Source organism: Panthera pardus, unplaced genomic scaffold (genome assembly GCF_024362965.1).
Source record: "Panthera pardus isolate Hobbes unplaced genomic scaffold, ASM2436296v1 HiC_scaffold_13, whole genome shotgun sequence".
Taxonomy (NCBI): Eukaryota; Metazoa; Chordata; class Mammalia; order Carnivora; family Felidae; genus Panthera; species Panthera pardus.
In genome coordinates this window covers 57,416,550-57,443,208 of record NW_026526688.1, presented here as the reverse complement: position 1 = coordinate 57,443,208, position 26,659 = coordinate 57,416,550, and the positions used below count along the sequence as shown (strand labels likewise).

The 26,659-nt window shown below is 35.6% G+C and overlaps 1 pseudogene; it reads right to left on the bottom strand.

Moving 5' to 3' along the window:
• Nucleotides 1-22,591: 22,591 nt before the first annotated feature.
• LOC109262159 (glucose-6-phosphate 1-dehydrogenase-like) lies at nucleotides 22,592-25,084 on the bottom strand (annotated as a pseudogene).
• Between the last annotated feature and the right edge of the window lie 1,575 nt (nucleotides 25,085-26,659).

Below are 26,659 nucleotides of genomic sequence, written 5' to 3'. Positions count from 1 at the left end.
GCATAACATTCACACCCTTCTCTTAATGCACACAGCAGAGTTCCAAATGTTCTTTGGAATAGAACCAAAATCAATACGCCCCTTTTAAGACCCTACACCTGGCTATGTATTCTCAGTTTTCTTTTGTTTTGTTTTTTTTTCAAGCCCACTAGTCCTTTTTCTCAGGTAGATTTATTCTTTACATTCTTATTCTCTCCCTACTCCCACCTTAGACGCTGAAGTGTTCTCACTAACGTCATGTTATACTTATCACTGATCTACCTTTTGAGATTAAGCTGAAAAATTTTCCTCCCATTAACCAAAAGTGATCATGGCATTTTACTTGGTGAAAAAATAAATGAGGTTATTGATTACTCATTTATCCAGGTAATTATGTACATTTATACAAAAATTAATATATCCTTGTCATTTATTTGTATATACAGATACACATTTATTTATGCTTCACTAGATTGTAGTTTAAATGTATACACAGGAATATATTACAAATAAGAAAAAAATACAAACAATTTATAAACACAGATCAGAATTTGTAAAATGATAGAAAAAGGGAAAACTTTGAAATATCTGTAAGAATTATCTATTAGAATTATCTCTAAACATTTAAAAGTGGGAAATTTCCAGCAAAATTTTTGTGTATTTGTTTCCTTTAAAAGTTACAAGTGCTGACCATATTTTTTTAAAATTTTTTTTTAACGTTTTATTTATTTTTGAGACAGAGAGAGACAGAACATGAATGGGGGAGGGGCAGAGAAAGAGGGAGACACAGAATCAGAAGCAGGCTTCAGGCTCTGAGCCATCAGCCCAGAGCCTGACGGGGGGCTCGAACTCACGGACTGTGAGATCGTGACCTGAGCTGAAGTCAGACGCTTAACCGACTGAGCCACCCAGGCGCCCGTGCTGACCATGTTTTTATGCATGTATGTGTATATATGTGTTTTTGCCTCTAATAGTCAAAGAATATTTTAAGTATATTACATTCATTTCAGTTGCTTTTTTTGTGATTTAAATTTGTGACCCTTCATTTAAACAAGGATGGTGGAAATGTTTCTGCATAGATTAGTTAGGAAAAGTGCTCTGCAGAATATATGGACGATTTCTCAGTACATAAATATCAGATAAGAAAAAGTGGAATGAGTTTTCAGCACTCTTCCCATGATTTCTTTTTAACTGTAAATTTCCCTAGTTTTTTACAGGAACTGAAATGAATTGTCTTATTATGAGGGCATGCTTGAGTTTACTTAATAGGAAATTAATAATTCTCTGCAGCTCTTTTCAACTGTTCAAATGAATATAAATAATTAGTGTTTCACTAATTCCATTTCATTATAAAATTTCCTACACAATATCAGAGAGTCAGGTATTTTTCTAGTGAGAATATCTGCTAATTTTTTAGAAGGGGATTCGACTCTACATAACTTCATTAAGTGCAACAACCTCTTTTCCTCCAATGTGGCCCCAGTCTATAGAATTTATATATGCCTCAGGATTTTTCAATTAAATTTTTAAAAAAAGTTTTAAAGTTTATTTATTTATTTTGAGAGAAAGAGACAGAGACAGCGGGCAGGGGAGGGGCAGAGAGAGAGAGTGGGAGAGAGAGAATCCCAAGCAGGTTCTACACTGTCAGTGTGGAACCCTATGCAGAGCTCGAACTCACGAACCAGGAGATCATGACCTGAGCCAAAACCAAGAGTTTGACACTTAACTGAGTCACCAAGGTGCCCCATGAATTAAAATTCTTAATCTTTTGGCTATCTTGACTATTTTAAGTGCATCTGAACTGAGTTAGACAAATGTTCTTTATCCCAATCCTTTTTATCTTGTCCTATTAAGAAGGGTTCTTTCACTCTTTTCTTCGTTTGCTAACTATAATGCTGATATTAGCTGAAAAGTTCTGGTTACCATTTTCTTGAAAATAAAACTCTACTTCTATGGGCCTTGTTGCAACTGAGCATGATTCAACTAAAATCTGGTTCTCTATGTGTATGGGTTGTATTAGTTTCTTAGTGCTGCCATAACAAATGGACATAAACTGGGTTTCTTAAAAGAGATATTTATTGGTCTAATGTAAGTGTTCAGTCCTTGATATCATTTCATGTCATGTCTTTCTATGGCAAGGATAAATGCCAGACCTCCCTCCCCTCAAAAGTCATTTATTTTCATAACTCTGCACATTACAGACATAATCAAATGTATTTTTAATATTTCCTTTAGCAAAAATGTATATTATTTGAATTTTATCCCAATGCTTTGTTTCTATTTTAAAAAAACAAATATCTTACATTTAGATGCTGTAATTTCTGTTTCATGTCTAATCTTGTTGAGAAAATAAAATAAAGCCTGATGCTTGCTCCCTTGTAGTGAATACTTTTTTATAACAGGACACAGAAACAAAATTTCTAAGCATGATTAAAAGTAAAATTTTATTATATGGCAGAGATATTAAGTAAAAGAAATACATTTCATCAATAATTGAACTCCCACTATCATTAATCAATTAATGTTCTTGAATACAGCTGATTTTGACTCTTTAGTAACTTATATTTTCAATATGTTAGTAATATATTTATATTATATGAGGTAGGAAGGGAAAGCAGAATCATATATCTTCACATCCAGTTATAGTGATTATTAATAATTCCTTATCTTGATTCATGTTCATCATGAATCAAAATACAGATTTTAGAGCTAAAGTCAAAACTTTCAAACTTGCCGTTGTTACTTAATTTTCTTGATTCAAATACAAAGTAAAACTGGAAATCACCTCAGGATCAACTAATTAAGATCTAAGAGCACTGTGGAAAACATGAGGCTCACTACAAACTTATCTCAAACATTTAAAATATTTTATTTGGGACATCTTAGATAAATACAAACATGAGGGATACTAAGGAAGAATGATATTCTTCAACTTTACAATAAATGTTATTTTATAGGAATAACATGAATTTTGTTTTGTTTCAATATTGTATCTCAATATTAACTAGAAGATCACATAAAGAATTAGAAAAACCTCTATAGAATAAGTTAGTACTCAGCATAGTATATTGATTTTATGTCATAATTCATTGGATCTTTAAGTTTTAGTTCAACATGAGGCTTTTTATAGTAGGGAAGTCTGCACTAAATTTGTTGTCTAATAATATGCAACTTTGGGAAAATTACTTAAAATTTTTTACGCAGTCTTATCAACTGCAATATGAGAATAATAACTGTTCCACCAAATAGAGTTGTGGCAAATATTGTTAAAAGTGAAATAATGACATAATACATGGGGAGGAAAACAAAGTAATTCCTGGCAGATGTTGTGTGATAATCTAATGTGATTACACTGCATCAAATTGCAGTTCACTCCCACCATGCTCCTTATCACACTTCTGAGTGAAAAGGAATCCAATGCTTAGAGAACTTTTTAGGAAAGAGATAAAGATAAGAGAAGCTAAGAAATATGAACCTGACATTTGCTAAATTTTGCCCTTGAGTCAAAATTTGTTAAAGCAAAAGACGCAATTAGGAGAATGAGAGACTAAGCTGAAGGGACAAAAACGAGCTTTTAGAAACTGTAAAAAGTTAGGAAGCTTTGTAAACAGCCCAGGATTTTGATTGGAACACAACAGCATCCTTTACTATGAACTGAATTATGTCCCCTGAAATTCATGTTAAAGCCTTAACTCCTAATGTGATGGTATTTGGAGATGGGCCTTTCAGGGAACAATTAGGTTTAAATGAAGTAATGACGATGGGGCCCTCATGATGGAATCAGTGCCGTATAATAAGAGAAAGAGACACCAGGGCTTTCTCTCTGTATGCACGTAAGAGGTCATGTAAGCACACAGTGAAATGGCAATTGTCTTCAAGCCAGGAAGAGAGCCCTTACAAAAAAAACAAATTTGCTGGCACTTTATTGCAGACTTCTCAGCCTCCATAGCAGAGAAATAAATGTCTGTTGTTGAAACTACCCAGTCTGTGTTACTTTGGTAGAGCAGCCTATGTAGAATAAGTCTTCCGAGGAATCATATGGCCTCAAATAACACAAATTTAAATAATTCCATTTCTTGATCAATTAAGAACATTTGTTTCTGCCAAATGCAAAAGAAAACCACATCCAAGACCTCAAATTATTCCCATTTCTTTAAATGCAATGCTAGCACTCAATTAAATGTAACCAAACATATAAAAAGATAATAATTTAGTGAAAACCAAGAGAAAAACAGAAAATAAAATAAATACAGGATATATGGATATTGGTTTTATCACACATGAAATTTTGTGAAACTATAATTAAAATATTGAAGGAATTAAATAACAAGATTCAAAATTCCAACAGAAAAACAGATATAATAAAAAAGAGCAAATAAAAATTCTGAAGTGAAAATTAAAACTAAATTAATAATCAGTAGATACAGTTAACAGCAGATTAGGCATAGCTGAAAAAAAACAAAACAGTGAACTTAATGATAGGTCAGATGCTGTCTCCATACTGCAGTATAGGAGAGATTAACAAGATGCAAACAAACAAACAAACAAGAGAAAACCAGAAAAAGAGTGTAAAAGATACATAAAGGCTAAGAATCTTCATAAACTGATAAAGAATTTACAAATCTGATGCTCCTGAGCTAACAAAAGATATGTCTTAGATAGCTCCAGCTGCCATAACAAAATACCACAGAGTGAGTGTTTTAAACAACAGAAATTTATTTTCTCACAGTTCTGAAGACTAGGAAGTCAAATATCAAGATGCCAGCAGATTTGTTTTCTGGTGAGAGCTCTCTTTCATGCTTGCAGAAAGCCCCTTTCCTGCTGCTATACCCTCAGATGGCAGGAAAAGAGAAAATACACTCTATGGTCTATTTTCATATAAAAGCACTAATCCCATTAAGGGACCCTTACCCTCAAGACCTCATCTAACCCTTATTACTTCTCAAAGACCCCATCTCCAAATACTATCACATAGTGGGGTAGGGTTTAAATATATGAATTTGGAGGGGAGACACAATTCAATCCATAGCAATATGATTGTCAAGTTAGATTCATGTGATGAGAGATCTTCATTATTCCAATTTTACAACTAATTTCCAGGATACAGGCAATGGAATAGCCCACATAAAGTAAAAAGTGATCTTAGATATTACACATGGGTTTCAAATTCTTCATTCCCACAGCAGAAAGGCCTTTCTTTTCCAAAATACACAATACTTCTAATAACATACATGGCATATAACTTCACCTCACCTAGTGTTGAATGACTATCTTATAGCTATCTTCAATTTATACAGCTGTGTATATGACATTTTTCAAGTTAAGCCTAATAAAACTATAGATTCTGATGGGGCACCTGAGTGGCTCAGTCGGTTGAGTGTCCTACTTTGGCTCAGGTCATGATCTTGCGGTCTGTGAGCTCAAGCGCTGCATCGGGCTCTGTGCTGACAGCTCAGAGCCTGGAGCCTGTTTCAGATTCTGTGTCTCTCTCTCTCTCTGCCCCTTCCCTGATCATGCTCTGTCTCTCTCTCTCTGTCAAAAGTAAATAAAAAACTGAAAAAAATTAAAACAAAACAAAACTATAGATTCTGGATTTATTTACTTTCCATAATCTTTAATCAGAAATACTCCATTAAAAGCCTTCCATAAATAAGGATATCATAAAATCCTTAGATTCATTTACAAAGTCAATAAGATCAGAATGGATGATTTTCCTCCTTTCGCTCCTTTGGGAGCACTATTGTTCCTATAGTGGCAGTAAATAATAGCATAAGACCATTAATACCCTGGTAGGTGACTACCAATATTTGTTTTCCAATGGAGTACAGGAATTTCCTCTACAAAAAATGTGAATTGTTACTTATATCTCTTCATAGGTGTACTGATGTTCTTTAATCAGGGAATTAATGTTTATTCTCTTTTATCCATAATTATTTTTTCAGCCTCACTTAGTATACCATGACCAGTTCCTAATATCTCTACCAAACATTTGTTTGGATCAAATGGTGATCAAGCTATCACATATTTTGTGCAATTATACATTTACGAAATTGTAAATGTTGGGAAAATGAACAATCAAATATTGAGTACCCAACAAAACTGTCAATTGGGTATCTTCTGCCTCTAAATATAGCTTCATCTGGGTATACTAAAAGTCTTCCTAGGTGGGGTGCCTGGCTGGCTTTGTCAATACAGCATGTGACTCTTGATCTTGGGGTTGTTAAGTTTGAGCCCTATGTTGAGTGTAGATATTACTTAAAAAAACAAAATCTTGAAAAAAAAAAGGCTTCCCATCAAAGTCTTTTGTGTACTTCTGAGAGGAGATAGCTATTCTGTCAGACTATATAATCACATCCATACCTAACATCTTTGAGTATGTCTAACTTTCATTTGCATTGTCTTTAGATAAATTCTATGCAAATTCACATTTGACTTAAAGGATCCTAGTAAACTGAGACATACTGAGCAGCTTTAATCTGATTTCTACCATACCCAGAAAACTATATAGCAGTTTTCTAAAACCAGGAAATACAGGAAATAAAGAGTACAAAAGACTATGTTCAACCCATCAATGGACAGGAAAATATAAATTTAGAAACATACACATATATACATAAATACATACATATATATATATACATATATATATACATATGTATATATGTAAAAATTAAAGTGTGTGTGCATGTGCGTGTATGTGTGTGTGTGGTCATGGCATATAATCATTTTTTTAATAGAAAAATCCAAATACTTTACCTTCCTTTGGCAACTTTATTATAAGAAGAACACACAAAGCTACAATAAAGCAGTGCAAGGTAGATTTTATTATGTTAGCTATTTCACCTACTCTTCCCCTATTATGATTATGTGTTTCCCTGCTAATTGTCATGTGACTTTCTTATCTCCTGTAGGAAGAAAGTAATTTCCTGCCTTACTGATCTTTGGCTAGGATGCATGATATGCATTGATCAATTGAATTTGAGTTGATTCTATGAATACCACACTTGAGCAGAAGCACTAAAAGTAGCATCTTAATTTTCTGCCAGCTCTCTTGCTTTTCATATTGGCCATGGGGGACAGGCATTCCCATTCATAGACCTGCATTTTGCCTGCTTTCATGAATAAGAAGTCACAGAGCTGCAACCTGGTGTAGAGCCATAGCTCACCAACATTCTACATTTAAGATGAACAGCACCTATAACTTTCTATTGAAACCTACCTGAGATATTGGGATCATTTATTACTATAGTAGTACTGACTAACATACCATTCCTATGTAAATTTCAAAGGATATAAATAACAAAAGATTAAATTTCTTAGGAACTAAAAGTTTTCTTGAATTATACTGATGTATCAGCTGCACTGATGGACCATGTGTCTTACCTTCCTTGGTTATGGTGATGCTAAATGTTCTATTTCTGCTGTAACAAATAATCATAAACTTGGTGACTTAATAAAGCACAAATTTATTATCTTATAGTGCTGTAGATCAGAAGTGCAAAAGAGATTTCCTTGGGCTTAGATCCAGATATCAGTAGATTGCATTCCTCTCCAGAAACTTAAAGAAAAAATTGATGTCCTTGCATTTTCTTACTTTCCTTGGTTCATGGTCTCATTCCTCCCTATTCAAAGTCAACAATATCATGTTGAGCACTTCTCATGCTGCTACATCTCTGATTTTCTCTTCTCTTCTACCTCCCTCTTCTACTTTTAAGGGCCCTTGTGATTAAATTGCACCTTCCAGAGTAACTCATGATAATCACCCCATCTAAATGTCATTAACTTAATCATATCCACAAATTCCCTTTGCCATGTAAGGTAACATAATCACAGGTTCCAGTGATTAGAATGTGGACATATTTGAAGGATCATTATTCTGCTTACCACAGGACCATTTTCTTACTTTTTTGTGGTGTCTCTTCTGATAGGATAGGGGCCCCCAAATGTGGGGTGACTGTTTGTTGGAAGCCAGTGTCAGGAACAGTGAAAGTATTCACCAGAGGCAGAACAAAGGAGATAGAAGTTTACTGAATACACCCAAGGGAGCAGAAGGCAGGGCAGCAAAGGAGATACTGTGCACAAGGAGGCAGTGGGTGGGGGCTAATTTTAAAGGGGAAAGATGAAGAGGTATGGTGACTTATGAAATTTTCCCTTTTTTAGTAACTGTGCCTGGTTGTAAGTAGCCTATTGCTTAGTTAGGGCTTATGGAATATTTGAGGTGGCTTGCCTGATGGGTCTGTCTGTATTCAGCCAGGTAGTCACAGTGGGCCCTTTTGCCTTGATCAAGTCTCCACTGCCCAAGCCTGTTGTCTAAAAGCGGCCTCTGCATTTTTGTCTTTCTTTTTTTATTATTAATGCAAAGTGGTTATCAATATACAGCTCCAAATCTTTCAGAGGATCAGGAGAGTGTGTAAACAAAAAGATTTAAAAAATTTATCTTCTATCCACAAGTTTCTGCTTCTTTGTCATACTTCTAAAAGATTCAATAAGCTAATCTAGTCCATTCTCTAGTTGGCAGACTCACTCTGACTCACCCATGTTTGATTTTTGATTTTACATCTTAAATAATTTTTAATCATGAGTTGCTTTAATTGTCCCAACACAAATTTAAAAATTTCTTGAGTTATAAAACTCTGTATTTCTCAAGGAAAGTCCATTCTTTTCATGAGTCTACAATAAAATATATTAATATTTGACTGATCAATGAAGTTTTAATGTTTTATATAACATTTATATGACATCTGTGAATCTCCACCACTTTCTGCTACTGATTGTCTTTGTGTTGCTTCTCTATTTTGAGCCTTTAATAATAATAAACCCTCATGGATTTATTGTTCAGCTTACTCAGCCGGTGACTTTGGCACTAAAGGCTTACCAATCACCACAGGGAAACAACTGAAAGCCTTGTACACTTGTGGAATGTGATTAATACAGCACACTCCATGAAAGCCAAACTGCTAATAAAGTTGGCATTATGCAGTAATGTACAAATCTATTTATTGCAACATAGCCTTTCACATTTTAGATTGAGACAGAGGCTGCTGATGCCAGTGGAATTGGCTTGAGAAACTCATTGAAGTTAGAAGGATTAAACACTAATTATTGGAAGGAAATGGAAAAGATTCATCATAATCACTTGCTGATATCCCTGCTTTAACAATACTTTTTTTCTCTTAATTTAAATATCTATCTATCTATCTATCTATCTATCTATCTATATCTATCTACCTATCTATATGTAACATAAAGTTACGCTTTTATGTGTGAAGAATTTTCTAGTGGCTTACAAATAAGTGTGTCCTTTCCTCAATGACCTGTTTGAAAACTAGTTAATGTGTATTACATTAGCTGACCTTTCACATATTCAGTTCTAAAGAAATTACAGTTATAATTTACTATCTCATCCTCTCCCAATTCTCCTATGATATCACTGTACCAATTACATTATGCACTCTCATATTAGGGCTACGATCAACCGAACCTTTTTTCCTCTCCCTATCAATGTCCACTTGCTTCTCAAATGACAATGAGAAGAAAGAGAAAGAGACAGAATGGCAGAGAGAGTGAGAGAATGACTTCTACTTCTGCCCATTAATGATTTACTTCTATAAAATCTGCCATTTGGCTACAAGGAAATGGAGAAAATAAAACAAACCAAAGAAAACTTAAGCAAAGGTTTTTAGACATTGGATAGTAGGCAGTGAGGGGCTGGAATCCCTGACACAAAGGAGACAATGAAGTATGCCCTGTTATTTCATCAGTATCAGTCTCCAAATTAGAACTCAGGGATAGAAAATTACGACAGCCTGGGCGGGGGTGGGGGTGGGGGTGAGGGGGCTTGTTGAATGAAACAGATAGAAATTAATTTGGAGAGGCTGGACCTGTCAGAATTCCCAACATGAGGACTAGAGAGAAGAAAGCTACACAGAGAGGGAGGAAGAGAAAGAAAGCGCACTGGAGATTTGTAGAGGCCTTCCTGAGTCTTTGGGTGCTGACCGGTGCATATGTGAAATCACGGGATAGAACCACTGAAAAGTTGTAGGCCAAAGGGGCTGGAAGTTAGGTTCCCCAAACTGGAGACCTGTGTCACACAGGGATTCGGTAGAGTCCTCATAAAGGTCATACCTTTGTAGAGAGAACAAAATGGCCCTAGACTAAAGACTATTCTGGATCTGCCATAGAAAAAGTCTTTCAAAAGCCTCTAAGGGGACAAAATGATCCTCAAACTGCATAACGATATACCAATCAAAATCCAAAAGTATTTTATACAATTCAACAAAATGCAGCATTCAACAATATAAAATTTCCAATGTGAGACATCTATTAAAGGTAAAATTGAAAAATATTTTGAACTGAATAAAAATGAAAACACTGAATATAAAATTTGTGGCATGTAGCTAAGGCAGGGCTTAGAGAAAACTGTAGAGAAATTAACACTCATATTAAAAGGTAAGAACATTCTTACAAAGAGAGGGTGGGAGAAGGGAAGGGAAGTATTTCTTCCCTTCTTAAGAATAATAAAAAAAATTATCCTACCTTCTTTTCTAAAAATTTACAGTATAAAATTTAATGAAATTCTTGCCATTTGCTATGAAGACTCTTGAATGTTACCAGTATTCTTAACTGTCAATTCTAGTATTTTTATCTAAGCCACATGCATTTGGTAATCGCTGCTTTACTAGATACAATTGACCACTCTTTTTCAAAAATTTTTTCTCGGTTTTGAAACATAGCACTATTCTGGTTTCTCTTCAACTTCTTTTTTAAAGGCTGATTTCTGCTATGTTGACTATGGATGTTACTTTCTACCATCAAATTTTTCTCCTCTATCATTAACTCTTTTAAAATATTGTGTTATCACATTTACATCCAGCTTTATATTTCCTCTCATTTTGAATATGTGAGGTCTCTCAAACAATTCTCCCAAATGTAGATTCTTTCCTATCCAACTAAAAAATATATATACTCCCAATAATTTTAAATTCAGATCATAGATCTACTGTTGGAAAGTACATTAACTGCTCTCAATATTGTGCTCTTCCTTTTCTACTTAGTAATAAAACCCTTACTTGATATTTAGCTTGGCACATGGCCACCTAGAAAAATGAATACATTTCCAAGCCTCCTTTGCATGCACATGTGGCTCACTGACTACATTCTGGCTAATGGAACATAAGTGAAAGTGGTATGCATAAATCTAGTGAGATGACATATCCTACTTCCTACTCCCTTCTGACTGGACTACAGACTGGCAGAAGACCTATAAGATCATGAGGTCAACTTGGAAATGGAATCCAAGCATGACAGTGCAAGAAGATAGAAAAGGTCTGGGACCTTTACATCACTTAACACCAAATCTTCCCTGAAGTGACCACCTCAAGAATCCTTTACTGAGAGAGAATTAACCTGCTATCAAAACTCTTATTTTAGAATTGTCTGCGAATCACAGATAAATTCAATCCTAAGAGTATTATTATTCTCAGGTACCTTCAATGGCTGCCTATTATCCAATAAATAAAATATAAATGCTTAGTCTGTTGTAGGTCCATCACAATATTATCTACATCTATTTTTCAAACTTTATCTTTCATGCTCCCTCTTTTGAAATTAAGCTGTTTTGATTTTGTGTGTGCACACATGTGTATATTTGTATATATATATTTGGATCCTCTAAATGTGCCCTGTTAACTCACTGTTCAGTAACTGCTATTCTGTACTCTTCACAGATGTTCAAATATCAAAGACTGACTTTATCAACCTTCATTTACCTTTGCACAGCTCCAGTAATCTCTTTTAATTCACTGTGCATTTCTATATGTATCTCCATTAAGATACTAATATTTACTGCCTTATTTATAATTATTTGGAGATTTCTCTTTTCACAATGATCTGGCCTATGTATGTGTGGGAGTGTGTATAAATCACACATCAGAGTGGATAAAAATCAGTGTACAAAAAAAGTATTTTTAAAAATTAATTAACATGTATTGAACAACTGAATTCTCAGAACAGTTCAGTTTTTCAGGCACTATTGATTATTTGCTTTTTCCTCACTGTTTCTAGTCAATAAAATAAACTCTTCTGTATTTGTCTTACATTTTGACAGGATGATATTCACTGAATTAACTTTTGACTAAAACTCATCTGAATTTTCTATTATTTCTATTGATACAGTGTCATGAACTGACTCAATTTCTTGCTGCATGATTGTCCATTATTCAAGTGAAAATATGTCACATTTTTAAAGTTTATTTATTTATTTTGGGAGAGACAGAGACAGCACAAGTGGGGGAGGGACAGAGAAACAGAGAGAGTGGGAGAGAGAGAGAATCTCAAGCAGGCTTTGAGCTGCCAGCATGGAGCCTGAAGCAGGGCTCAAACTCATGAAACTGCAAGGTCATGACCTGAGCTGAAACCAAGAATCCAAGCTTAAGTGACTGAGTCACCCAGCAGCCCCTAAAATGTGCTACTTTTAATTAATTGGTAAACTTTATTTTAGTACTAAAGTTTTCCATTTGTAAAACTAATAAATAAGCAACAGGGTGAATACTAAGTAGTAGATATTAGGGTAGACTCAGAAGAAAGACTTTATTAGTAAAAATCCTCACTCTACAATTTCTAGTTATAGAGAAATACTACTTCATAGGGTTGTTTTTATTTTTTTCAATATATGAAGTTTATTGTCAAATTGGTTTCCATAGAACACCCAGTGCTCATCCCAAAAGGTGCCCTCCTCAATACCCATCACCCACACCCCCCTCCCTCCCACCCCCCATCAACTCTCAGTTTGTTCTCAGTTTTTAAGAGTCTCTTATGCTTTGGCTCTCTCCCACTCTAACCTACTTTTTTTTTTCTTCCCCTCCCCCATGGGTTTCTGTTAAGTTTCTCAGGATCCACATAAGAGTGAAACCATATGGTATCTGTCGTTCTGTGTATGGCTTATTTCACTTAGCATAACACTCCCCAGTTCCATCCGTGTTGCTACAAAGGGCCATATTTCATTCTTTCTCATTGCCACGTAGTACTCCATTGTGTATATAAACCACAAATTTTTATCCATTCATCAGTTGATGGACATTTAGGCTCTTTCCATAATTTAGCTATTGTTGAGAGTGCTGCTATAAACATTGGGGTACAAGTGCCTATAGGGTTGTTTTTAAACAATAGATTATTCATAGGATGCTATGTAATTTAATATTTTAAGCAGTTATATGATTAAATTTAAATTGTACATTGTCTCTAAAATTCATGGAAAGTATCTAGCCCAGATTTAGGATTCAAGAAGTAGTTACTATTGGTTTTGGTGACACTAAATAGTTTGAAAAGTATAAAAACATCTTTAGTAGAATATTAAAACTTTTTGCATCCCCATTATCCTTTGATATTTTTTCTTCATAGCTTAATGCATTTAAATTCAGTGCTTATTTTGAGGAAATCATAAAATTAACTACGGATTTAAAAAAATAAGTAATAACAAAATTATTTTATGTATCCTATTAATTTTATGTATAGGTAACCTTCTCCGTGTAATTAAGTAATCTCCAAACTTCAAATCTGCAAACTTCATTTATTGTGATTATTATACTTCTCAAAAAAATTTACATTTCATAGATTTTGTTAAAAATATGAGAATATCTTGGAGCTCCTGGGTGGCTCAGTCAGTTAAGCATCGGTTTCTTGATTTCAGCTCAGGTCATGGTCTCACGGTTTGTGAGTTTGAGTTCCATGTGGGGCTCTGCCCTGACAGTGCAGAACTTGCTTGGGATTCTCTGTCTCTCCCTATCTCTGTCTCTCCCCCCACTCTCAAAATAAATAAACATTTTTTAATATTAAAATATCTCTAAACTCTAAGTTATTTTCTAAATTAAAAATTATTTAATCCTTCTTATTCTATTTTTGGAAGGAAAAATATTGGTGTGGTCAAATGCTATGAAATAGAATCCACTAAAAACTTACAGCTGGACAATAAACTTTAGTTATAGCCATTATAATTGTGGCAATACAATGTTTTAACTGACAGTTATTCTAGGTAACAAGAAATGGAAAATTATTAAATTTAGTGGCATTATATTTATTGACTTCATGCCATCTTTAAAAATCAATTTGTAGAGGATGACTGTTCATTGTAAAATGTGAATGCACTAAAATGGAAATATTTGATGTGCAGAAAAATTATATAATCAGCATCAGGAAAAAATTTAAAATTTCTGAAAAATTACATTTAGTATTAAATTAATACATATTACTATTTAATATAATATAGTAGTTAATGTATTTCCAAACCTGATACATAGAGGAAACAGGGACGTGTTCCTAGCACCTGGAAGTGCAATTCCTTTCTGACTTTCTGCCTAGAAACTGCAGAATCAAAGCCAGCACATAATACATCTTGTTACAAGTTTATCAAGTGACAAAGAATGAAATAGCAGCTTCTAACTAGGCAATAGTAGGCTGTAAAAAAAATGATGGTATCATATTTTAAGAAACTATCTGAATCAAATTGACAGTGTCTTAACCGAACAGTGTTCACCTGAGCACCCTCCAACAGAGAGAATTCCAATGCTTACAGACTTCCAGATTCAAAATCCTGGACAGCCTTGTTTCCCTTTTATGCAAACTGCATTTATAAGCATTATAATGTATAATGTATTACTAAATTTTGAGACAGCCAATTTACAGTCTGTTCAGTAGAATACAATCTGTGAGTGCAATATTTTTGCCTGTTTTGTTAACTGCCATATTCTGTGTCCAGACTAGAGTCTGACCTCCATTATGCTCTCAGTGGATATGCGTTGACTGTTGACTGATTGAAGAAAGAGTTCCATACATATGTCAAGGGTGGTTGATTGTTTTTACAAGGATACACTGATATACTTTCATTAATATTTCAGTTTGGTTAATAACACTGCTCAATAGCCATGGCATCTGACAAAGGTGACATAGAAATGTGCCCTTATGCTAAATAGCTAAATAAGCATTTTTTTCAAACTCTCAGAACCAAGAGTTAAAAGGATCCCTAAATAATGCCAAAACTATAAAAAATGAAAGCTTCTGAGGTCCGGGCTTATCATAAGTAAAGAAATGAAAACTACAATAATGGATAATACTTCTCAAATTTTAGTTTGGCAAATACTTAAAATATTAATAATAATAATGGTGAGGATGTGAGTAAACCAGTTTTCTCTTTGCCTGTAGTTATTAATTTAATGAGTACAACTTTCTGAATATGTTTCATAGTAACTTTATATATATATATGTGTGTATATATGTATATACGTGTGTGTGTGTGTATACACGTATATACAGTAAGATATTGATTACAACACATATGTTACATTAAAATTTGTAACAAAACCAGTAATTTCAACTTCATTCATTACATACCTATAACAAAGTATTAAACGTCTAGGAGAAAACAGTGTGGGAAATATGTGTGTGGTTACCTGGAAAGTAAAAATAAAGTTTCAGAAAAATATATGTATTATAATCCTTTTTGGGAAAATATATATGTACATGCATAAAAAGTACATGCACATGTATATGTATATATTCATATTTTATATATATGTGTGTGGATACAGATGGATGTGTAAGATATGTGTGCATATATGAACATATATATATTTGCGTGTTTTTATTTACACAGGTGCTCTTAGAAAGCTGTTACCTGGAAATTGAATGAGGAAAGATATGCATATAGGTTATTTTTACAAAAAAAAACCCCGATTATAAAGGAAATACTTTAAATTAAAAAAAAACTGACTTGAATATGAAGTCTGTTTAGGAAAATCAGAGCAAAGAAAAGACAGCATCAATTTATCAACTACTTGACTATTTTATGTTGGTTGGCCTGACCTGATCAAAATAGAAAAAGATTGAAAAAATATGTATAAATAAAATTGTACTTTTGTACATATTCCATTTGTACATTTTGTTCATACTTCCATTTGAATCTCCACAAAGTCAATTGTAAAAATAATAGTTTTACTTAAGAAGTAAAGGGAACTTGTTTGGTGTCCATATTCTTTCCATTTTTCTTATTTTAAACAATCTCAAACTTACAGAAAAATTCAAAGTCCAGTAAAATAAGTCTCTTTTGAAGTACTTAAAAGTATTTGCTGATCTGATGTCTTATCTTTTTCCTTACTTCAGTATGTATTTCTTACAAACAGGGACATTTTCCTGTGTAACTAAATACACTGTCAAAATCAGCTAATTAACATAAATACCATCTGATCCTAGAATGAACTTATGTCTCAGTAATGCCTTTGAGAGGAAAAGGTTCCAACTGAGGATTATAGCACACATTGCTGGCTTGTCTCTTCACTTTAATTCAGTCTGGGTGGATTCTTCAGGCTTTTCTCAGTTTTTATGACCTCGGTATTTTGAAGATTATAGGCTATTTTTTACAATGCTCTTCAAATCACATTTGCCTGATGTTTCATCATGACTAAGTCAAAGTTATGTAGTTTAGATAGGAATATGAGAGGAACAGTATTCCAAATGTTGCTGTATCCTCATTGCATCCTATGGGTTTGCACAATATTTCAATTTGCCTGTTACTGATGAACTTCATCTTGCTAACATTATTAAGGTACTTATTGTCTGTTAGACTTCTCCAGTATACAGTTATGCCACCCCATCACAATAACCATTTTTCTGGGAGATGCTTTGAAATTATGTAATTCTCCACACTTAATTAAAAATTTCAATTCTTTCAACAATTTATATCTATATGTGGTTATGATTTCCCAATTTATTTAATGCATTATTTTGTGTTACAATCTTAATTTATTTTGATGCTCAAACCGTTTCACATTTTTGGACAGGGAAATTCTATTATTTTGTGTTCTTTTATACTATTCTCCTTTGTTAAGCATTACCATTCTTTCTGGCAGAAGATATTCTATGTTCTTTTTTACTTTCTTTGCCTCAGTCCATGTACCAGCAATTTCACTGAGTAGCTGTTTTGTTTTTGTTTTGAGGAAAAATGTTAAGTAGAAACCAAGGTACAAGTACTAGATGTGCTGATTTTTTTGTGTGTGTGTAATTTTTTTTTATTTTTTTATTACTTTTTTTAATATATGAAATTTATTGTCAAATTGGTTTCCATACAACACCCAGTGTTCATCCCAAAAGGTGCCGTCCTAGATGTGCTGATTTTTATTCCATGGCCTAAGCCATCTCAGTGAACATAACTAGGCTGTACATGTATGCATTCATACACACATATATACATCTGTGTTAACATCTATATTTATTTCTACATCTATCTCTGTATATTAAAAGCCATAAATTTACACTGAAATACTCCATTTAGATACAAAGTACAAGGTTCATTCTAGTTTTTCCTCTTTCTGAGTTTCTCCTCCCAAAGCAGTTTTCCTCACTGCATATGGTTTTCAGCTCTCCATGCTAGGATGTCCTCAGCCCTTTAGAGCTGTCATCCCACAACGGAGTGCCTCTCTCTGTGAAAAGCACCCTGAGATTTGCTTGGTCTCCAACACCCCATACAGAGATGCCCCCATGCATGGATGACCACATTTATGCCCTGGTAGCCCATGTTCACAGTTACTTTCCTCATTGCAATTGGCTCTGTTTGCCTCCTATGTGAATGCCCTCCTCACTCTACTTACTCTCTCTTATTGAGCATCCCTTACTGATTCAGCCTATTGCATGGTTGCCCAGCTTACCTTTTTTGGCTCTGATTCTAAATGTCATGACCTCCACTGATCAGACTCTGGCATCCAATGCCAGCCTACTCCTCTGTATCTATATGCTCTGCTGTTCCTTGCTTTCATTGTAACTTCCCTAGCCTGGCCTCCTCTGCTCTCCTGGATGTCAGAGCCCATCTAGGCTCTGACATTGAACTCTTATTTATTGAATGGGTTTAATTTTTGGAAGGACACAATTTCTAAACGCATACAATAGAATGGTCATTCTATAAGAATTCATATTAGCAATCAGAAGAAAATGTTTGCTCCGAAATAAATATTATTGATATAGTTTAGATTATGATTAGCTACAAAGAGTGAATGTCCTGTTCCCTTTCATCTTAGCATTTTGACACACATATTCTGTCTGAGGACCTTAGTTCCTCTTTTTGGACTACCAGATTAGAGAGTGAAATCAAGCCTGTGGGTAAATCAGTTTTTGTGCACTGTTGAATACAAAATAGTCCATGGTATGTGATAAATTGTAATGTAAAGTTGAATTATTAATGCACACAAAAATGACATCCTGCTGCATTAAATCTGTGTTCACTCCAGAACAATTAACTTGCCCTTTGCTTGTCAGATTCAAGAAGAGAGTACCAGCTTGCAGTCGGTAAAAAATATTCCAAAATAACAATGGACTACATTGGTGATCTGTATGGATGGCCAGATGGCCTCAAATATTTTCTCAAGTAACTACACTTCCTTCATGATCAAGAAAGGAATTTTGCCACTTTTTTAACTTATATCTCAAAGGAATTATTTTTTTTCACAACCTAGATTATAAATTGTTCTAATAGACCCTGTTGTAACAGCAGGATATCTGTTTCCATGCAATTTTTCAAATATGCGCAGAGAACATGATAATATTTATAGTAAGGTAGTATACAGTAATTTGTATTCTATATAGATAGGCTATCCATAAATAGAAGTTTATATAAATATTTGATATTTCACTTTCTACATATCACCGGATTCTCAATTTGAACACCACCTTTACTTCTGCTTCTCAAGTATATTGTTTTGAATTTACTTTTCCTTTCTGAAGTAATAAATGCTGTTCGTGGAAGTTTTGCTTCAAAATGGCAATGAAATATTAATGAAAATGAAGCTCTGTATGTAGATTTATATACCATGTAGGTATCTTATTTATATTGTTCTCATAGATACACAATTTTTAAATGTTTGAAATTAATTTTAGTATCATGGTGATCACTTTTTTTTGCATTCTCACATAAACAAGTTTTAGCTACAACTGGCCTAGAAGTAGATCTAGACAACCTATTCCTGTGTATACAACCTATTCCTAAAAATAAGACATAAGAAATATAGAAATCTCTTATGCTAGATTATATAATATAAAAGAGCTTAACTGAAGTAGATGAGATGTTTTGGATTAAAAGTTCAAATTGTGGTATTTGAGCCAGCAGTATTGGCATAGCCCATGAGCTTATTAGAAATGCAAACCCATGGTTCACATCCCAAAGGACTGAATTAGAATCTCTGGGAATGGGGGTCTAGAAAATTGTTTTAATATGCTTTCCATTTTATACTGTTTAACATTAAAGTTTGAGAAACAGTAAAAATCAATCTATCTCATATCACTTAATAATGATTAAATAAATACCTAATGTAGATGAATATTTTAATATCTAAATGATATTTATTCATATATAAATTTTTAATGCTGTATCAAATATAAACCTCAATAGGGCTCCAACTTCTGGGTCTTTTGTGTGCTCTAGGTTATATAGGCATGGGGGTCATCTCTTGGGAAGATAAAAGATAATTGTCAATGATAGCATTCAGTCGTGTTGGGGGAAGTTTGGAACACATATGCTTCTCATGACCAGCAGTCTCAAAGTGTCTGGAAAGAATGTCAGTGACAGGGTGTAAAAAAATTTGGTACATCATAGTATTAGAGATGAGAGTCAAATAATTACACATAAGAATGACCCTGCTATTCTATTTTTTTTTCTCAGGAGACACAAACAAATATAACCTCTCGATTAAAAAAAAAAGAAAAAGCTTGTAAAATTGTGACATAAAGTTTTTAAGGATAATCTGTATATCATTTAGAAATGTTTAAAGCATTCATTAAATTTTTACATTTATCTTTTTAATGTTTTTAAAGACTTCATGTTTTTAGAGCAATTTCAGGTTCATAGCAAAATTGAGAAGGTATAGAGATTTCTCAAATACCCCCTTCTCCACACATGCATAACCTCCCACGTTAATAACATCCCCTAAGAGTGATACATTTATTACAATTGTGAATATACACTGACACATTGTAATCATTCAAAGTCTATAGTTTGCCTTAAGTTTCACACTTGGAACCTTAAAGTTCACATTCTATGGGTCTGGACAAATATATAATGATATGTATCCATCATTATAGTATCATAAGATAATCTGATCAAAACAGTTTTCCAAAGTTACTTAGTTCTACTCTTTTCCTCTTCATGTCTTTAAGTGAGGTATGTAACAATTAATTGTTATACAGTTAAATTAGTTTGTTGGGGACTGCAAGATTTCATCCTGGGTTTTCCTAATATCTTGGTATCTGATGTTTTACAGTTATTATGGCTGTTTGCTTGTTTTTAAAGTTTATTGAGATGTACAATCTTATGGGTTTTAGCATATACATATGCTATTTGTACCACTAAACAGTTCCATTGGCCTAATATCCGTTGGGCTACCCCTTTTTAGTCACATTATTTCTCCTTCTCTAATCCCTGATAGGTATTTTGTCTCAATGGTTTTGTTTTCCATAATCACATATTGATGGAATCATACAATATGCAGGCTTTTAGATCTTTGAAAATGCTTTTAAAATTCATCGATGTTGATGCATGAAACAACAGTTCACTTCTTTCTATTCCTGTGCAGTATTATATTGTATGAATAGACAAAGACTGTTTCCCTGCTGAAGGGGAAATGAGTTGTTTCCAGTTTCTAGCAATTTTGAATAAATCTACAAACTTCAATATACAGGCTTTTGTTTGAACATAAGTATTCGATTTGCTTGGGTAAATAGCTAGAAGTAACATAATTGGTTCCAATGGTAAACGACTTTTCAACTTTTTAAAAAACTGTCCAACTGTTTTTCAAAGTCACCATAACATTTTGCATTCTAAGCAGCAGTGAATAAGAGTTCCACTTGCCCTGCATCTTCTGTAATATTTGGTATTCTCAGATTTTTCCCCATTTGCATTTTTATTTTTATTTTAGCTATATTAATAGATTTAGAGTAGTATTTTGTGCTTTTAACTCTATTTCCTTAATGATTGATGTTGGACATCTTTTCATATGTTTGTCACCCATATTTTATTAAAGATTGTGTTATGATCTTTGACCACTCATTTTTGGGGTTGTTTTATGATTTTAAGAGTTCTTTAAATGTTACAAATACAGATCTTTATATTTTTCCTGACTAAAGAATTCTCTTTAGTTTTTATTTTAGAGCTTATTTGCTGACAGTGAATTCCTGTTTTCCTACTTCGTTTTGAAGGATATTTTTGCTAGATACAGAATTCTGGGGTGAACAGATTTTTTTTCTTACCCTGGCAATCTAAACATGTCACTCCATTGTATTCTTACTTGTGTGGTTTGTGATAAGTTTACTGTATTATGATCTTTATTCTTCTGTACATAATGAATCATTTTTGTCTCCTTTTATGTCTTCATTTTTAGAAGTCTGAATATGTTATGCCTATATGGTACCTTTGTTTCCCCCCATTTCTGTGTCTTCAGTCTTCTTATATCAGTAGTTTGTGATCTTGATTTTGGAAAAATCTGACCATTATTTCCTCAAAAATATCTTCTACCCCATCTCTTCTCATTTCTCTTTTTAGGATTCTGATCACACCCATGCTAATTTGTTAATTGCCTTAGAACTGTAGATAATTTGTTCTGTCTTATTGACTTATTTTTCTTTGATTTCAGTTTGGATAATTTCCAGTGGTGTGTCTTCAATTCTATTGTTTTCTCATCTATATCATGTCTTCTGATGAACCCATCAGAAATCTCTTCTTCATCCCCACATCATTGTTTTTGATTTCTAGCATTTCCATTTGCTTCTTTCATATAGTTTCCTTCCAGTAGATGAAACTATCTCCCCATGGAGGTGCTTACCTTTGAAATTGGAGCCCTAAATATATTAACCATAGTTATTTTAAATTCCTTAAGTGTTTAAACATCGGTGTTGTAATTGGTTCTTGTTTACATTGTGTTTTTGCTTTTTGTATGCCTTATAACGTTGTTCTTGTTGAAATTCAACATGTTTTGCAAAATGGTAAATATTGAGGTTAATACTTTTCTACTTCTAGATGAGCTCATTCTTTCTTCAGCTGTCTTTAATGTGGGGATTTGTGTTAATCTAGTCAGGAATTGACTGAGCTTTAACTATTTGTTTCTGTGGTCACTCTCAGTGCCCCACAGTGATACCTTACATTTCTATAGTGGCATCTTGTATCTATGATGTGGGATAATATATCAGAGGATTTATCTCAGTTAATGCTCTCTGCATTCCTTTGGGTCTCTCCCCTACATGTTAGGTCTGCCCTTTTTATTTCTTTGCAAAAGAAGCTCTTGCAGAAATTTTTAGTTGTTTTCATTCTTACTTTTACTTGATTCTTATTAGTGTGGCAGTGAGGACACTCTCATATGAAAAACCTCAGTCTTGGGTAGGCACTGTGAAAATAGGTAAAAGTCTAGGAGCACCCCTCTCCCCCCTGGTCTTTTTGTCCCTACTCCAAACTAATGCAAGGCTGGGTCTAATATCCCTGCTCTTCCCCAGGAATAGATATTTTTTCCCCTTGTTTGTCTCTCCCAGCAGCAATGGGTTTCCATGAGTACTCTACGTTTACAGTTTTTATGTATTTTGTTTTGTTTGTTTACTCCCTGCAGATTAAGGTTTGTGTTCTATAAAGGTGTTCTTTGTGAAGTTTCTGCAGGGCCTTCTGTCCTCCTCTCCCAGCCAGCACCATAGGGAACTGTCTCTGATTCTTTCCATCTTCCCCATGAGTGAGTGGTAGGGGTCCTGGAGAAAAAGCAAGAGGGTGTTTACTGCCCTGTATCTTCACGCCCTTAAGGGTTTTATACCTTTATGCTACTCCACATTCATCCTTAGCAATTTGTTAAAAATTTTCTAACCAAAACTTCTTATGGATGAATATGGTATCTGGTGACACACACCCAAGGTAAGCAAATGCTCAAGTTCTATTCTTTCCTGCAGACTGTTGGGGAAGGTCATTGAAAAAATGCGACCTCCAGTTGACTCATGAGCTGGACCCAGGCACTCCAAGGCTCCTCACTTTCTCTCCTGTCCTTGGGATGTGAGTTCTCCTTGCCTTTCCCACTCCCAGAGGTTGCTCCAAGGACATAGCCTTGAGAGAGAGATGTAGTGTGAATAGCTGCATGACATACATAACTGAATCCAGTTAAGGCCTTTATATAAACTAAGATTTGGAGAACGGTGCAAGGATCTGCTTGCTGCCACCCAAGACAAGTCTCCTATGTAACTTCCCTTTGCTTATTAAAACTGCCATCTACTAACTAGGAACTGACCTGCCTGTTTCTTAGGTCTCTCCCTGCCCTCTGAGTACAGGGGCTGGTTTCAGATTACACCTGGGGAGGTCCTGTTACAACCAACACAGATTTCCATCTAAAAGTTATATTTTACAGTTGCATAGGTCTTATTTGAAACTATGTTTAAGAAAAAAAGTGTTTTTTTTTTTGTTTGTTTTTGCTCTTGTTTTTGTTTTGCTTTTTTTTCAGTGTGTGGATTTAACGTCAAGGATTGAAACGGGGCATTCCAGCGACTGCTTCTGCTTTTCCAGCAGCAAGGGGGCCACCTATATCTGGAATGAGGTGGGGGTGGCAACTGAGTGGAAGGCTGGAGTGGTGGCAGGGAGCTGCTGGGTCAGAGAGATATCCAGGTAGCCCCAGACACAGGGATTGCTGGACAGCATGAAGATCTTTTCCAACTAGTCATCAGGAATACCGTGTGGTACTGAGGCTGCGGTGTCTCCAGGAGTCCTCTCAGGACCTTTGGTAAGTGCCTTCACGTGGATGCTCTCCCCTCTTCCCTAGTCTTCTGAGGAGCTTGCCCACAGCCAACAGGGATGTGAGCTGGCCACTGCCCCACTGAGCCCCACCCACTATCCCTGCCTGTTGCTTCTTTCATCCTGTTCTGGCCGAGAAGCCTGGGATAGACGGAAGGGCTTCTCTTCTTTTTCCTTCCATTGGGGCTTAGTCCCGTGGGCAAAGACTGGCTCAGGCTGAGCCGGCAGGGGCAGTCTTGGCACCAATCTCAGTGCTCAGTAGTTGAATGTAATTGGACTTGGGCAGCAGCTGCAAGGGACAGGCAGGGTTGGCCAGGGGCTTCGAATATGAGTCTGAGACCCATGGTCCTGAAGTCTTCTCAAAGTGGGGTTTGGAGGTAGGAAAGTAAGAAGGACACAGACAGACAAATACAACGAGGGGGCAGGGAAACTTGTGCACATGAACTTACCTGGAGGTGTCCGAGTACTGAAAGCCCAGCCGTCCACCAGCCTCTGTTTGCAGGCCTCGGCTGCCAAAAATGTAGGCGATGGGCCGGGGCTGCTTTTGCGACCTTGTGCGGCAGTGGCGTGAAGACTCGCCGGCCTCCGGAGCGATTCACTGCACGTAAAGTACATCACGGGGGGAGGGGGGGGGGGTGCCAGGAGGGCCCCACAGACGCCGTTCAGGAGGAGGGCTCAGGCGTGTTCGGGCTCTTCCGGTTCCTGCCGAAAGTCTGGTCCAGCGCCTACTCCTCGGGGTTGAAAGAACCTGCTCGGCTTTTTTCTTCATCGTTTTGATGTGTGTGGCCTCCCTGGGCTTGTAGTGCTGCGAGAAGCTGTTGTAGGCTACCTTTCGGAACTGCTGCCGCCCTTCAGCCTTGTGCTCACTGGGGAATCTGCCACAGGGTGGGAAAGCGACACCCCGTCCTACCTCTTTGTTCTCTACATGGCGAAGGTGGAAATGGTGAACCCACGGTGCACTGTGGAGTCGTCCAAGTACCCTTTGATGGTCTCATCTCTCCGTGGGGTTCCCCACACACGTGTACAGGACCGCATTGTTCTCCAGTACTTATGAGGTACGTTTCCACTTTGACTTTCTCATTGCGGAGGTCCTCTGAGTTGGTGGAGTCAGGCTTCCTCGTGGCTGCCACATACAGCATCCGTAGGAGGTGGTTCTGCGTCACGGGCAGGATGATGCCAAGGGCATCGAAGTAGCCCCCTGTGGCCTTCAATGCTGAAAGACACCTTGCAGGTAAGAGTTATGTTACTCTAGTTCCAAATGGGGCCAAAGATCCTGGTGGCAAACATCAGCACCATGAAGTTCTGGACTATCTCTTTGCCCATGTAGGGATTGATAAGCTAGATCTGTTCCCTGAAATAGGAAAGAGATGTGCTTGGATAGCTGACAGGTCCCTTGGGAAGGGCTAGCTCCATGCTAACACAGTTCCAACCTGCCTGGATCGTGCAGGTCTCACAGATGTACTTGAAGACAGCCTCATCGATGGCATGGAGTAAGGCCAGGGAGAAGTGGCAGGTTGGCCTATGGCCTTTGGTGGAGGGTGTTCATGTGGCTGCAGGTAGACTCCTAGGAGGCCACATGATTGTACTCACCAGTCATTGAGTTTTGGGCAAGAAGCCCCTCCAGTTTGGATTTGTTCTCTGGAGTGGCTCTGAAGAAGGGCTCACTTTCAGGTTGATTCCTTATGCAAACGGACTTAATACTTGGAAATCACCAGTCATCATGGCTGTACATGTTGGATTCTTTATTATTTTCCCTGTAACTCCAGTTCCTTGACTGGTTAAATGAAAATCGTTAATTTTTGCTTCTCTAGCTTTTTCCTTCTGTTGAGATGGAAACAATGCTCATTCCTACTTAATTAATACCATATAAGCTGAAACAAGTAGCCTTTTCATTTGTTTTTAATAAGCTTTAAAGTATTTTTAGGTACCAAATATTGTACAATCAGATTAGTGAAATTCTGAAATACTAAAAACGTTATAATTATGGTGGTTGGCATGGTTATATTTTTATAGTCTTTAGTTAGTATTTGTAATGGAGGAGAATTTATGCCATTTTTATTCTTTTCATGGCATGAATGTTTTGAGTTTAAAATTATTTCTGATACCACAAATGTATGAAATTTAGTGTTAGATGGGGCAAATGGACGGCTGTCTTGATTGAGTGTCTGACTCTTGATTTCAGCTCAGGTCATGATCTCATGGTGGTGAGATCGAATCCTGAATTGGGCTCCATGCTGGATGTTGCGCCTGCTTACGATTCTTTCTCTTTCTCTTTCTCTTTCTTTTTCTCCTTCTCTCCCTCAAAAAAAAAATGTTAGACTGTATTTGACTTATGAGAGAAAACTTGGCCTTTAGTGTCTTGTGGTATCAGTTACAAAAATGAGAAGAAATTTGAGAGGCAATAGAGAAGTTACAGAAGTAGAAAATATAACCAGGCAAAAAGTGACTGAAATTGTGAAAATAGGGGTGGGTATGTTTGTTGTGGAAGACATGTTTTAAATCTGACTTGGACGAGGTCAAGTGTTGGCACTTGGGAGGCCTGAATACTGTATCTTAGGAGAAGGAAATGAGTAAAAAGAATACAGGAGAGTGTTGAATGTTAATACTATCTAAAATCACATGCAATTACCCTCTTACAGGGAGGAGAAATTGTTGGCAGATACTGAATATATACTGAATGAGAGTTTAAAATGAGCTTGTGGAAATAGCAAGATTTTGTGGAAAACTTAGGCAGTTTTTTGGACGGTGTCACATAAAGACTTTGGACATATGTAAGTCTCTGAATAAAATTAGTTTTTAGATATACTATGAGTTTTGTCCAGTATTAATTTGTTTTCTTATACCAGTTTTTGCTTATGCCAGATTAAGTGATGGTTTGTCATATTATTCCAAAGTACA